Raw genomic sequence first — 13,222 nt, 5'->3', positions numbered from 1 at the left:
CCACACCAGGCGCGAGACAGACGCACGAGGCCTCGCGCACCGCCCACTGCGGGAGACAGACAAGCCCGAGTCGCCCCAGCTCCTCGCGGGGCAGCCCGCCGTCGCACCGCCGAGCCCGCATCCGGCCGACGCACCGACGTGCCCAATAAGGTACCAGCAAAAACCTTCAGTGCAGTCACACCAATAGCGTCGGCCCTTGTTGCTGGCCGGGCTTTCTGGCGGGTCCCACCAATGGCCTGAGGCTCTGAGTCGGAGCGGCACCCCGGCAGTCCAATGACGCCCAAGCAACCCACACAGCCCTTCGCAGGGGATAAACCAAGGAGCCGGCACGTATCGATTCCGTTATTACGCAGTACTGGATGGAGAGAGGAGCTTAGGGGAAACTGGGCCCGGGAGAGGCACCCATGAGCTAAGAACAGAGAAAAGAGGATGGTTGCGCAAAGCGAGCTCGGCCGCCATCATGCTCTAGTTTCCCCTGCGTCGCTCCGGGCCCGCGACCGAGGAAGCGGCCTCTGGGATGCTGAGGGGGTGTGTCCCCGCATGATTGGCGCAGGCCGGGCGGCCAATCCTAGCTCGTCAAACGGGAAGCATTTAGCCAATGAGGGGCGACAGCAGCGGCGAGGAATTGGAGGGGCGGAACCACAGGCTGACAGGCACAAACGTCAGCCAGTGAGAGCTAGAGGCATCCTCCCTACGGCCAATGAAGCGGGGCTCTGGGCGGGCTCCCGAGTGTTTGTGTTGTGGTTTTGGGGGAGGGAGGCGGAGGGGAAAGTTTGTTTATTTTGTTTTTAGTTTCTGGGGTCCCCGTGCTTCAGGAAGGTGAAGCGGGAGAGAGTGACCCCCCCGCACCCCTCAGTCCCCCAGCGACGTCGCCTCCATAGCCTTGCGGAGAAGCGAGAGCCGCGGTCATCGCCCGACCTGCTCACGGCGAACCGCCGCGCTCCGGGAGCCGGCGCGGCTGGGCGGTGAGTGAGGACCGAGGGCCGCGGCGTCCTTCCCCTCCCCCTCTCCGCCCTCCTCCACGCTCCTCTCCCTCCCACGCCCCCTCCTTTCCTCGCACGCCGCCAGGCCGGAGCGGGGCGACCGCGGGTGGGCCGCCCGGACGCCAGCCCGGGGGCGCGCGGCGCGGCCTGGCCCGGCCCTCCGAGGGGCGGCGTGTGCGTGTCCCCGCCGTCGCCGCCGCCGCCGAGCGCGCGCCGCGGCCGCGGGCCGCATGGGGTGGGGGGCGTGGGCGCCGGGGCGGGCGAGGGCGGCGGCGCGGGGCGCGGGGCGCGGGCCTGGTCTCGGGTAGACGGCGAGGCGAGGGCCCCGCGGGGCCCGGTCTGGCGCGCGGACCCGGGACGCCCCGGGTCGGCCCGGCGGGGGCGTGCGCGTGGCCCCGCGTCACGCGCCGGCAGGTGTGAGCCCGGGAAGGGCTTCCGGGTGGGCTTGGCGGCGGCGCTGAGGGGCCCTCGGGCTCCAGCCGTACCTGGCGGTGGGAGGAAGCGGGGCGGGGGAGGGGGGGACCTCGGGGGCCCTCGACGCCCGGCGCTGTGTGCGGGGGATCTGTGGGAGGGAGTCACCGGGCCGAGGCCCCTGCGTGCGAGGACGCCTGGGGAGGCGGTGGGGGCCGGAAACGAGGGGCTGGAGCGATGGCGGTTCGAAGCCACGCTGGGGAGCGGATGCCCCCTGCCTCCGGGCTGCTGCCTTTTAGATTTTAAACCAGGGCTGGGGGCTAAGGAGCCCACAGTGGCCAAATACCCGCGCCAGCGAAATACACTTAGAGGGGCGTGTGAGGCCCTCGCTCTGTGGATGCGGGGAGGTGCGGGTCCCCGGCCTGGGGCGTGGGCTCCTCTGGCTTTCTTACGTACCTTTTGGCTGTTTTGTTACTTTTGACTCGGTGAATAAAGCAAACCAAGAATCAGTGAATGCATCCTTTCCTCCCCAGCAGTTAAACCTGTAGAAGTTAAGGTGCACAGAAATCACGCATCATCGCATTTTGTGAGTTTAATTGTAGAGGTCTTTTTTTTTTCCCCGCGTGGAAGATTTCATGAGTGTGCGTTTCCCGTTGGTTTGGTGAAGCATCAGTAATCTTCCCTGTAAAACGACATAGGTTTTTCTAGTAACGTGTGGTGTACTGGTTGGTCTGTTCTCTCTGGCTTCTCGACTTGGCCGCAGGTAAAGTCGCTGTGCTTAGGTTCACCAGCATCCCAGATGCAAGACAGACAGACTTGTACTTAGGATGCAGTGATGGCAGTAATGATGCTTGTATACTTTCTTATTTGTGGCCATTTTAAGTGCTTACCCTGAACATCATGGTTTGAACTGAGTAGTTTCAGTGTAGGACTAAAAGAGGAGTAAGAAATTCCTAAGCTGCTTGTCTGTTAACATAAATACCATGCCCAGAAAGAAAAAAAAAAAAAACACTCCCCTCAAATAGCACTTAAAAACGTCTTAAAATCAGAGCCATCGCATGTGTTGAAGTGATAGTAACATCGGCTCGAATTTATTGGATGCTTACCACGTGCCACCTCTTTATTATCCTACTCCTTGACTCAGACCTGTGGCATAGACACCATCTCTGTTCTGGGGACGAAAAAGGCCTCTAGGAGCCATGCGTCTAGGAAAAGCCTGAAGTCTGCATGGCTTCACAGCTGTGTTTGTTTCATTTGGCTCTAAAATTATCCAGAGGGAGAAAGGCAGGACGCTGAAGACTGGAGAGGGACATGGCTTCAGTTAGGCTCAACCCCAATACTTAAAAATGTAGAAAAGGAGAATGTCATCTGGGGTGCCCGTGACTCATGGCTTTAATCCCAGTTCATCCCTCTAATCCTGCCTACTTGGGAGGCAGAGATCAGGAGGATCACAGTCCTCGCTAGCCCTGGGAAAAAGTGAGACCCAATTTCAAAAATAACTGGAGCATGACCCAAGTAGTAAGCTCCCACTTAGCAGTTTGAGGCCATGAGTTCAAAGCTAGTACTACACACACACACACACACACACACGAAGAAAAGGAGAATGCCTCTACTGATTACCTTGCCATAGTCCAACAGAAGTTAAGGTTAAATTAAGTTCACTCTTGGCTTTTAAAATTAAGATTTTCTATGGAAGAACATCTAAAGTATTTTTTTATTTCTTCTACATGATGTGTGTGTGTGTGTGTGTGTGTGTGTGTGTGCATACCAGTCCTGGGTGCTGTCCCTGAACTATTTTGCTCAAGGCTAGTGCTTCTACTTGATGTTGTGGACTTTCTTGCCTGGGCTGGCTTTGAACTGTGATCTTCAGATCTTAGCCTCCTGAGCAGTTAGGATTACAGGCATGAGCCACCAGTACTGGGCTTGGTTTTTATATTTTATTGTTTTTTTGAAACAGAGTCTTGTGCAGGCTGGTCTGAAACTCATGATTATCTGCCTCAGGCTCCCCAGTGGAATTGCAGGAATAGTTCATTACATCTTTGAAGAAACTTTTTTCAATAAATGTTTGCTTTCTTGTTTCAGAGGAAATAAGATGCAGAGAGCTCATACATAGAGATGGACAGTCACTGGAGAATCCTGAGGCCAAAGTCATTGGCTATCTATTGAAACTTCCATTACCCCCCAGACACCTTCCATATCTGTTCATCCTTCATAGCTCTTACCACAGTTTGTGGATCAGGACCAGGCCTGTTTTGTTTGGGCTTGAATCTCCGGAGGGCCTTGTGCATGCTAACTAAGCAAAGGCTTGTTGGCCCAATCTCAAGAGCCTGTCCAAGTGTCAGGCATACAGCCTGACAACCAGACTCCCAGAAAATAGTTGTTGGTTATATTATGATTTGGGCTTTTGCCTTTATTATTTATTGTTATCCTGTGGTTTCTGGTAGTTTCTCCTCCCTCTGTCTGGGCTTCTCTGTGATTTAGCCTGACTGGTGGAGGGCTTGCCACATAGAGATAGAACTGAAATTTCTGAAGAGATGCTTGTCCTTTTCTCTGTTCCTTGAGCCTGTGCTGTGAGATTTACCACTAAGCCAGACCAGATTTAACCTAACCTATGCTGAGCTTGTGGGTCAGGTGAGCATTGCAGCCTAGTTATGCAGGCTGACATCAGCACTTGCACCTGTTCGTCCTCTCTTGTCTCAACCTGTTCTTGAGTTCTTCCTTCTCTCTCCACCCAGCAAGGTGTGTTTGGGCACCTCGTATACTTTCCAGCCAAGCAGCCTTATTGCCCTTCAACATAGGCAGCTTTGACATTGACAATTGTTGAGCGTTTTGTCCCTATAGATTGCCCCCAAGCTAATGATCCTAAAAGAATGCTTTATCTTTCCTGTGCCCTCCTTAATCTCTCATAGACACTTAGGATGGAAAGCTTACAGTGGTATTTTATTGTCTGTAGAGTTTAAACTTTTTATTTTGTTGTTTAAAGCTCTCTGGACTACCCCTGTCTAATAGAAATAGAAAGCAAACCACAAAAGTGAGCTACATCCATAATTTAAAATCTTCAGTAGCTACATTAAAAAAGGAAAAAGAGTTGGACACCAGTGGGTCACGCCTGTAATCCTAGCTGCTCAGGAGGCTCAGGGGCCTGAGGATTGAAACAAAGCCAGCTTGGGCAGGAAAGTCTGTGAGACTCTTGCCTCCAATTAATCACCAAAAAGCCAGAAATGAGGGTGTGGTTCAAAGTGGTAGCCGAGCACACCAGCCTTAACCAAAAAAAGCTATCTAGGCCCTGAGTTTAAGTGCTGGGACCGACACACACAAAAAAGAACAAGTGAAATTGATTTTTGTACCATTTTATTCCCTGAATATATCCAACCTGTGACTTAAATTATTAATCATTAAATATATTACTGAGATACTTCACATTCTTTTTTCCTGTTTAGTCTTTGGAATCTGGAATGTGGTTTTTAGTCAGATCCGTGTCAGCTCACATTAACCACATTTCAGCTGCTCAGTAGCCACATATTGGTAGGTAGCAGCTACCATGTTGGAAGATGCAACTCTCAGCCATGCCTTCAGCATAGTTGACAGCCAGACCTGGGTAATTCCAGCCACTGGCCTTTCGATAACTGGATTCATCTCCTCCTGAAGCAGCTTCCATCGTTCCAATATGCTAAGTGTGAAGATCAGGTAATAGCCGGCTCTGATGTTACGGTTTTGTACAAGATGGAAGAACTTAGTGGACAAGATGGAGTAACCTTGGAGCAGGCACTGCTACCCTTCCTTGAGAAACACAGGGACCCAAGGATCATCCCAAAACGTTCTGTTCTTCCTTCCCTAACTTTTTCTTTTTGAGCTGACGGTCTTCCTGATTGTCTAGTCAACCTCAGACTCTGCCTCACGTGGTCCTCCCACCTCAGTCTTCCAGGTGAACACCACTGTTCCAAGTTTCGTGTGATTTTTTTTAATAACATCTGTATTGTCCCATTTTTATTATAGTTACAGATGAGAAACACTAGATATTGACTAATTGGAATGGGTGTCTGGTGAATTAGACTCTTTGCCAAACACTCATACCCTCAGGGAGGGTATGTGAAACACCTTGATTATCCTCAATTGTATGTTGTCTGCTTCCCCACGAAGCCTGATTTTCTTGGAAACAGGCCTTTGGTTTGCCCCTTCGCATCCCTAAGCATCTGTAGTAGGCAATCTATAAGCATTTTAAGTGGAATATATGATCAAAATTGCTTTGAGACAGAGATCATGAAATATGGAGAATATGGCTTTTGGGAGGTAGTACTGAAGATTGAATTCAGGGCCTTGTCTTGATGAGATAGTTTCTTCATCCTCTGCCCCCAACCACCTTGTTAGGGTAGATTAACATACATAGAATTATGGACATTCACCTTACATGCTTTAGGTAGATTCACTTTTTTTTTTTAAATAAGGAATAACTGAGCCAGATTGGATGCTGGTGGCTCATGCCTGTAATCGTAGCTACTCGGGAGGCTGAGATCTGAGGATCATGGTTTGAAGCCAGCCTGGGCAGGAAAGTGTATAACACTTATCTCCAGTTAACCACCAGAAAACTGGAAGTGGTGCTATGGCTCAAAGTGGCAGAGCGCTAGCCTTGAATGAAAGAGCTCAGGGACAGCACCCTGAGTTCAAGCCCCATAACTAACCAACTAACCCGCCCCCCCCCCAAAAAAAAGAATAGCTGACTAGATATTGTTACAAGTTTTCAGGTTGACTCAGAAGTGAACTTTGCAGCTGTGCCAGGTGGTATATAACTGTCCTTGGTATTCAGGAGGTTGAGGCAGGAGGATTAATAGTTATACTTAAGGTTATACCTTAGTGAGATCTTTTCTCAGAAAATGAGAAACCAAAAAAGTTTGACAGTAATGGCACATCTTTTCTTTCATGGTTTGGAAACTGGCTCTTCACCATCTTCAAAACCAGAGCTCCAAAGTCATTGCATAATTATCGGCATTCATGCATTCCTAGTTCAGAGGCTAGAACTAGAGAGTCAAAAGCTGTGCATTTGTGTGTTTTACAGGCACTTGCCTGAGAGCCAGCTATGTTCCAAGTGCAGGAATGCTTGAGAATTCAAAAACTATGTCGTGACAAAATGTTCTTTAAAAGCCCTAACACAGAGGTGAAATGATCAATTCTTCCTAGGAAGATTTAATTTCTCTCCTGCTTCCTTATTCGTAGCATGGACTACATTATATCATGTTTCTAAATTTGTCTGTGTTGCTGGAGTGTAAGCTTACGAGTGACAACTTGGCTCTGCATATCCAGGCACCTACTGTAGACACGCAAATGTTGACTGAATAAATACCCAACATAAATGACTTAGTTTCATAGAACCTATGGTGTTTTTTTTTTCTTTTGCAGATGGGGAATCCTGTGCTTTTAGAGAATTGTTGAAACTTTGGTGAGAACAGTCTTTTGTTAAAAAATAAAAACTATTAGATCTTACGTGTTTTACATCAATCTCAATATAAAACATTTATTCAAAAACCAAGCATAGTGGGGCTGGGGAGATAGCCTAGTGGCAAGAGTGCCTGCCTTGGATACACGAGGCCCTAGGTTCGATTCCCCAGCACCACATATACAGAAAAACGGCCAGAAGCGGCGCTGTGGCTCAAGTGGCGAAGTGCTAGCCTTGAGCGGGAAGAAGCCAGGGACAGAGCTCAGGCCCTGAGTCCAAGGCCCAGGACTGGCCAAAAAAAAAAAAAAAAACCAAGCATAGTGGTTCATAGTTGTAATCCCAGCAAGTGGGAGGCAAAGGCAGAAGGATGAGGGGGTTCTCAAGGCCAGCCTGGATATATAGTGGGATTTAACAAAACAAAACAGCCAGGTACCAGTGGCTCACACCTGTTATCCTGGCTACTCAGGAGGCTGAGTTCTGAGGATTGTGATTGGAAGCCAAGCCAGCCCAGGCAGGAAAGTCCTTGACTCTTATCTATAATTAATTAATCACCTAAAAGCCAAAAGATAGCCTTGAGCAAAAAGAAGCTCAGAGATGGCTCCCAGGCATTGAGTTCAAGCCCCAGGACTGCCCCCCCCCAATTAAAAAAATAATAATGCCAATATAATAGATCTGATGTTCTCCCACAGTTAATGAGACCTAGAGACTGTGCCCTTTGACCTGCCCCAGATGTGACAGCCATGTGAATAAGAACCTGAGTTCTAATTCTTGTCCTGGTAACTGAGTACCTAGTGAAGACCCTGCCACAACCCTCATTTCCTGCTGTCCTCTCCTTGATTGCCTGTGCTCTTGTCACACGGTCCTCTTCAGGTTCCTAGAATGCCTATTCTTTCTGCTTCGGGTACTGTCTAGTACACATGGCTCACTCTGCCTGGAAGGCCTGCACCCAGGTTTTACTCCCTATCTCTGAGTCTTCAGAACTCAGTTAACATGCCAATAGGCCACTTCTTTTTGCTTTTTTTTTTTTCTGTAGAGGACTGGGACTAGTAATATCTGATACTTTTCTGATACTTTTGCTCATTTGCTGGTGCTCTACTAACTGAGCCATGCCTCCACCCCTTTCATTAATTAATGACTTCCTAGTCTCTGTACCTGGAGAGATAGCCCCTTTTTAAACACTTAGAAGCACTTAATACAATTGTAAGAGAAGCACTTAATTTATATATTATGTTACCCTGTTGAGAAACAGCTGCATGAGTAAAAATACTTTTGTCTCTTGTTAACTGGCATCTAGCATTGTGTGTTACATGGAATAGATAGGTCCTCAAAATTGTTTCAGTCAAATTAGGAAGATAGAGTCAAAACAGTATTTTAAAAACCTGAGCCAGAGGTAGCATTCAGTGATGACAGAGCACATGCTTAGCAGCTAAGAGGCTCTGGATTTTGTTCCCCTGCAGCACCACAAAAAATTAAAAATCAAAATTAGCTGTTGTGATAGTTGAACTTTGCAGGTTGCTTGTTTGTTTGATTGATTGATTTTAGCAGCACTAGGGATTCAATCTAGGGCTTTGCACTTATTAGACAACCATTCTGCCACTGAGTTATACTCCCAGCTATTTATTTTTTCCTTTTTCAGTTTACAGGTAATAATTATGTGCCTATATACTATACAATGTGATGTTTCTATGTGTTTATACATTGCACTTAACTCTAATACTACTTGTAATAGGTAAACATTTTAAGATTTTAGAAAATACTACAATTGAAAATTTTGTTTTAGTCATTGTAGGGTTTAGTGAGTAACCGCTTAATCCTTACTGGTAGACATAATCAGAATGGTTGTCTCTCTAAAAATGTTGTTACATGCTAAGGATGCATATGACTACTCTGGGACATTTGAGTGCTTACCTGGCAGTGAATACTGTGCTAGAAGCCAGGGCTGCTGGGCTGGGAAGAGGAGATCTTTGTTCCTGAGGTATTCAGAGCCAAGTACACAATATAGATGTGGACGCAGGGTGCCATTGGTGGGATAAGTACTATACTAGACAGTACAGTACAAGGGGTGGGGCAGGCATGCACAGGAAGCTGGTGTTACGGTACGGGACCAACAGCTGACTTCCATTTGGAACTAGAAATAACTTTATTTGTAATGATCCTTTGCATAGTATTTGAACTCACAGACATTGTAAAGTATGTTCCAGGAAATAATCATCAACTAGAATCGTGCTTGTCCCTCCTTAGTTAATATACTTGTTGAGAAGAGTACCTGTAACTGCAAGTGATGTCAGGTAGATTTAGAACGTGGTGACTCACGTCAGCCGAGTGAAGTGACCTCTAGATGACCTGTGGCGAGTGCTGATGCCATCTCACAGGGCCCAGACACTCAGCAGCAAAAGGGATTAAATCAGGAAGGTCATACCCAGACTACTGCGGGCTCCTGGGTATGGGTCCCACAGCTTCAGCTCTGCCTCCAGGTCATTCACTAAGAGAGCCTTCGCCTCCTTGACTGCTAACCAGAGTTGATGAAAGACAGAGGGGAAATCTAGCTCCTTTTCCTTCTTTTCAGTTTCAACACCTCTTCTCTTTTCTTTCCCCTTCTGTGTTACCTTTTTGTTACTGTAACCAATTTGTAAAGAAAAACCATCTTAAAAAGAGCAAATGCTTAGATTAGGGTATCCTTGGTCAGTTGGCTTGTTCACAGTTTTTGAGGGGTCAGTCCATGCTCTCAGCCCATTGCTTTGGGGCATATGGCAACACTGTACATTGTGGTGGTTAGTGGGAGCACCTGATGGAGGGAGCCCTCACATCCTGGTGACCAGGAAGCAAAGGAGACAGGAAGAGGAGGGGCCAGAGTCTCTGTATATCCTCTTCAAGGACACATCCATATAGACCCATCTCACTTCCCTCTACTGGGCCCTACTTACTAAAGGCTCTGTACCTCCTAATAGAACAGGGGCCTCCAGGGGGGTCATTCAAGATCCAAATTCTAGCACCTCCTACCATTGCGCCCTACCAGTTAGACTTTTTTTTTCCTCCTAGTTCTTGGGTTTGAACTCAGGGTCTCCTACTTGCTAGGCATATACTCTAGTGCCCGAGTCACCCAGCCCTCCTTGCCTCTTACTCTTAAGTAGTGTCTCCTTTCCCTAGTGCATCCCATCTTTTGCCATCTTCATTCTATAATCACTAAATAGTTTTTTAAGAACAGTTGTAATGCCAGTAATCTTGGTGCATGGTCATGTTTCTTGATTGATTGCCAGTCCTGGGGGCTTGAACTTAGGGCCTGGGCACTGACCTGAGCTGCTTTTGCTCAAGACTAGCACTCTACCACTTGAGCCACAGCGCCACTTGTGGCTTTTTCTGCTTATGTGGTACTGAGGAGTCAAACCGAGGGCTTCATGCATGCTAGGCAAGCACTCTACCGCTAAGTCACATTCCCAGACATATGGATTTATTTATTGTTGGTCATGGGGCTTAAACTTAGGGCCTGAGTGCTGTCCTGAGCTTTTTTTGCTCAAGGCTAGTGTTTGCCATTTTGATCCACAGTTCTACTTCTGGTTTTTAGGTGACTAATTGGAGATAAAGAGTCTCATGGAGGAGACTTATTCAACCATCCAACCGTCTCCCCGTTATCTTTGTCCTGCGGTTCCTGACACATTATGGGGGGCCGAGGAAGGGATTTCGGCATCCCACTTCAGCTTAGAGCTGTCCAGGTTGGCTCATCTCATCTCAAGGAGAGTGCTTTGGGCACCGGAGGCACCTCCTGGAGAGCCTGGCTCCTGAGAGTGTTCCAGCCACACGCGTGGCTCATGGCTGTGTTCATGGAGCACTCACTAAACAACACAGGTGAATAATGACAATAAAATCAGAAAAAGCAAAAGCAAGCACCCTACTAACACCCCAGTCATCACAGAAGAAGTACTTCTAAACTGTCCACATTGGTCTTTGATCGAGCTCTTCTGCACACGTTGACAGAATAACACTGCAGACATTTTGTTCTCCTGTTCCTTCTACAGTACCAGATTGTTTTCTGCCAACATTTGCCAAATAAATAGACAATGAAGAGCAAAAACAAACAAACAAAAAGTCTCATGGACCTTTCTGCAGGGTTGGGTGGGAGATGGTTGAGTAGGGGAGGTGAAGAGGGGGGAGTGAAGAGGGGCTGGCTTTAAACGACAATCCTTGGATCTCAGCCTTCCAAGTAGCTAGGATTTCAAGTATGGACCATCAGGTGCCCAGCTTAAAATTTAGACAGTACTGGGATTTGTACTCAGGACCCAGTTTTCTAGGCAGGCGCTCTACCACTGAGCCATACTTCCAGCCCCAATCCCAGTGCATGGAAGGCTAAGACAGGAGGGTTCTGCCAGGGCTGCTGGGATGGGAAGAGAAGACCTTTGCTCCTGAAGGATACCCAGCCATTAGGTAGGACAAGTACTGTAATAGGCCATACAAGAGGTGGGGCAGAGATGAAAAGGAATGTCCTAAATGCAGCCAGGGGAGGTGGAAAGAGTCTTCCTAGGGAAGACTTCTTATGGGCTACATAGTGAGATCCTATTACATACACATACACACAAACCAACAACAAAAACAGCAACAAGAAAAGGTTATGGGATCACTATACCTTATTGATTACCCAGTGCTTTTCAGCTTTGCATGTCTGCTTGGTATTTCCAGAATGAGAGTAGATGATTAAAGTCTAGATTGAGAAGGCTGAGACAATTAACAGTGAGTGTGGCCTATTTCTATAATGCTTTTTTGGTATGCTGTATTTTAAATATATATAACCTAGGACCCTCAAAAAGTAAATGTGACCCAGGCTTTCTAACTTAGAGCCCCCTTCCCAGCTCTCCCCCTCCACCCCCCCGCCCAGCAGTTGCAGAGAAATGTCTTGAGCAGCTGCTGGACATGAGGTTCTGGTGCAGGAAGGAGAGCTGAGTAAAAGATGGAGCTGCCTCTTCCTCCTGTGCAGACCTGCTGATGGAGCAGTGTGCTCCAGGCTCCCTTGGCATGAGGAGAGCTTTACCCACATGCATGTCTCCACGGAACTTCTAAATATAGTCTCTCTTGTTAGGTGAACCATGGACAGCAGATTCTCAAAGGATCTTTCACCACCATCTCTTCTGTCTTCCTCCTTTCATGATAAAAGTTTGTGTTGTTATACCAGTATGCTTAGCACTGAGGATGTTTTTATCTTGCAGTTTGGCTCAATTCCCTTAAAGCAGCACAGTCATTACTCCTGCTTAAACCATGCAGGGCAGAGGCTGTGAGTTACTATGGAAAGGCCGTCTGTGTGTCTCTGGCTACCACTGTCTAGCACACAGATGGCCCAGGGGGAGTGTTACCTTTAAAACACTGACAACGAAAAGAAAACAAACAGTGAAAGGCTCTTTGTAGAAAGAACAAAACCCAAACAATAGAATGAAAATGCACAAGACATCACATTTCAAACCAGTAAAGGCTGGGTTGAAAACTTTAAAAGGGGGACCCTCCCCAACCACAGCTTGTGACTCTGTCTCAGCACTTCGTGGCCCCACTGTACGCTTCCAGAACGTGCCAGGGCCCCACCGATCTGTGCGCTGGCCTTGAAAGCTGATGCCCTCTGCACTTACTGTCCTGAAAAAAAATGTGTGTTTGGGTCATTTTCTTGTTTTCCTTTAGTCATTCTGCTTCCATCTTTGGGATGGAAGACTCGGGATGCTTTTCAGAAAGGTAATCCCAGGGGGCGCTGCTTCCTTCCAGCATGTGGCTGATGGTCTTGGAGCCCATCCTCTAATACTTACATTTTGAAATCTGCTAATGTTGATATTGAATGACTTCCCTATCACTTAGCTCTTTTTTCAGTGACTCTTTTTAAGATAGGATCAAGGTGTCTTCTCTCAGACTGACCTGGAACTCTTGATCCTCATGAGTGCTGAGATTACAGGAGTGAGCCACCGTGCCCGGCAGTTTTGCATTTTGAACATACTTGTTTCCATGCCATTCTGATTCTAGTCATCTTCAGGCTACATCAATCAATTGATTTTAGCAGCACTAGGGATTCAATCTAGGGCTTTGCACTTATTAGACAACCATTCTGCCACTGAGTTATACTCCCAGCTGTGCTGCTTCTGGTTGCTCCCCAGAAAACATTTCCTACCTAATATTTTCTTTTCCCTTTCTTTGAAAACCTGAAACCTGTGTTTTCTTACCTTATGAAATCAAAATGCTTTCTGAGCCAAATGCCTTTATCTTCCATCTACCAGCTGTCTCTAGTTTTGAATTGTTGACTTCTCTAATCTTTTTCCTTTGATTTCTCCATTTCATCCTTATGTTTTATGAAGCCTTGACTTACGTATTCTCCCTGCTTTGGGCTACTATCTAGTTTTTTTCTTCTTAAATCTCCAGAAACTTTCTCTAAATG

General features: G+C 47.4%; 1 protein-coding gene across 4 annotated transcripts in view; it reads left to right on the top strand.

Annotated features, from left to right (window-relative positions):
• Positions 1–642: 642 nt before the first annotated feature.
• The window catches only part of Tnrc6b (trinucleotide repeat containing adaptor 6B), a 213,853-nt gene continuing 201,273 nt past the window's right edge, over positions 643–13,222 (top strand). Inside the window, exon 1 of one of the 4 annotated variants that reach the window (XM_048355025.1) lies at positions 643–965. The gene's annotated coding sequence lies outside the window, so the exon portion shown is untranslated. The remainder of the gene's footprint in view (positions 966–13,222) is intronic. The other 3 variants (XM_048355016.1, XM_048354991.1, XM_048354983.1) reach the window with 3 other exon arrangements.

The sequence above is a fragment of the Perognathus longimembris genome, chromosome 1, assembly GCF_023159225.1.
Source record: "Perognathus longimembris pacificus isolate PPM17 chromosome 1, ASM2315922v1, whole genome shotgun sequence".
In the NCBI taxonomy this organism is placed as follows: Eukaryota; Metazoa; Chordata; class Mammalia; order Rodentia; family Heteromyidae; genus Perognathus; species Perognathus longimembris.
The sequence above is the reverse complement of the archived record's forward strand: the minus strand, read 5'-3'. Positions and strand labels throughout refer to the sequence as shown.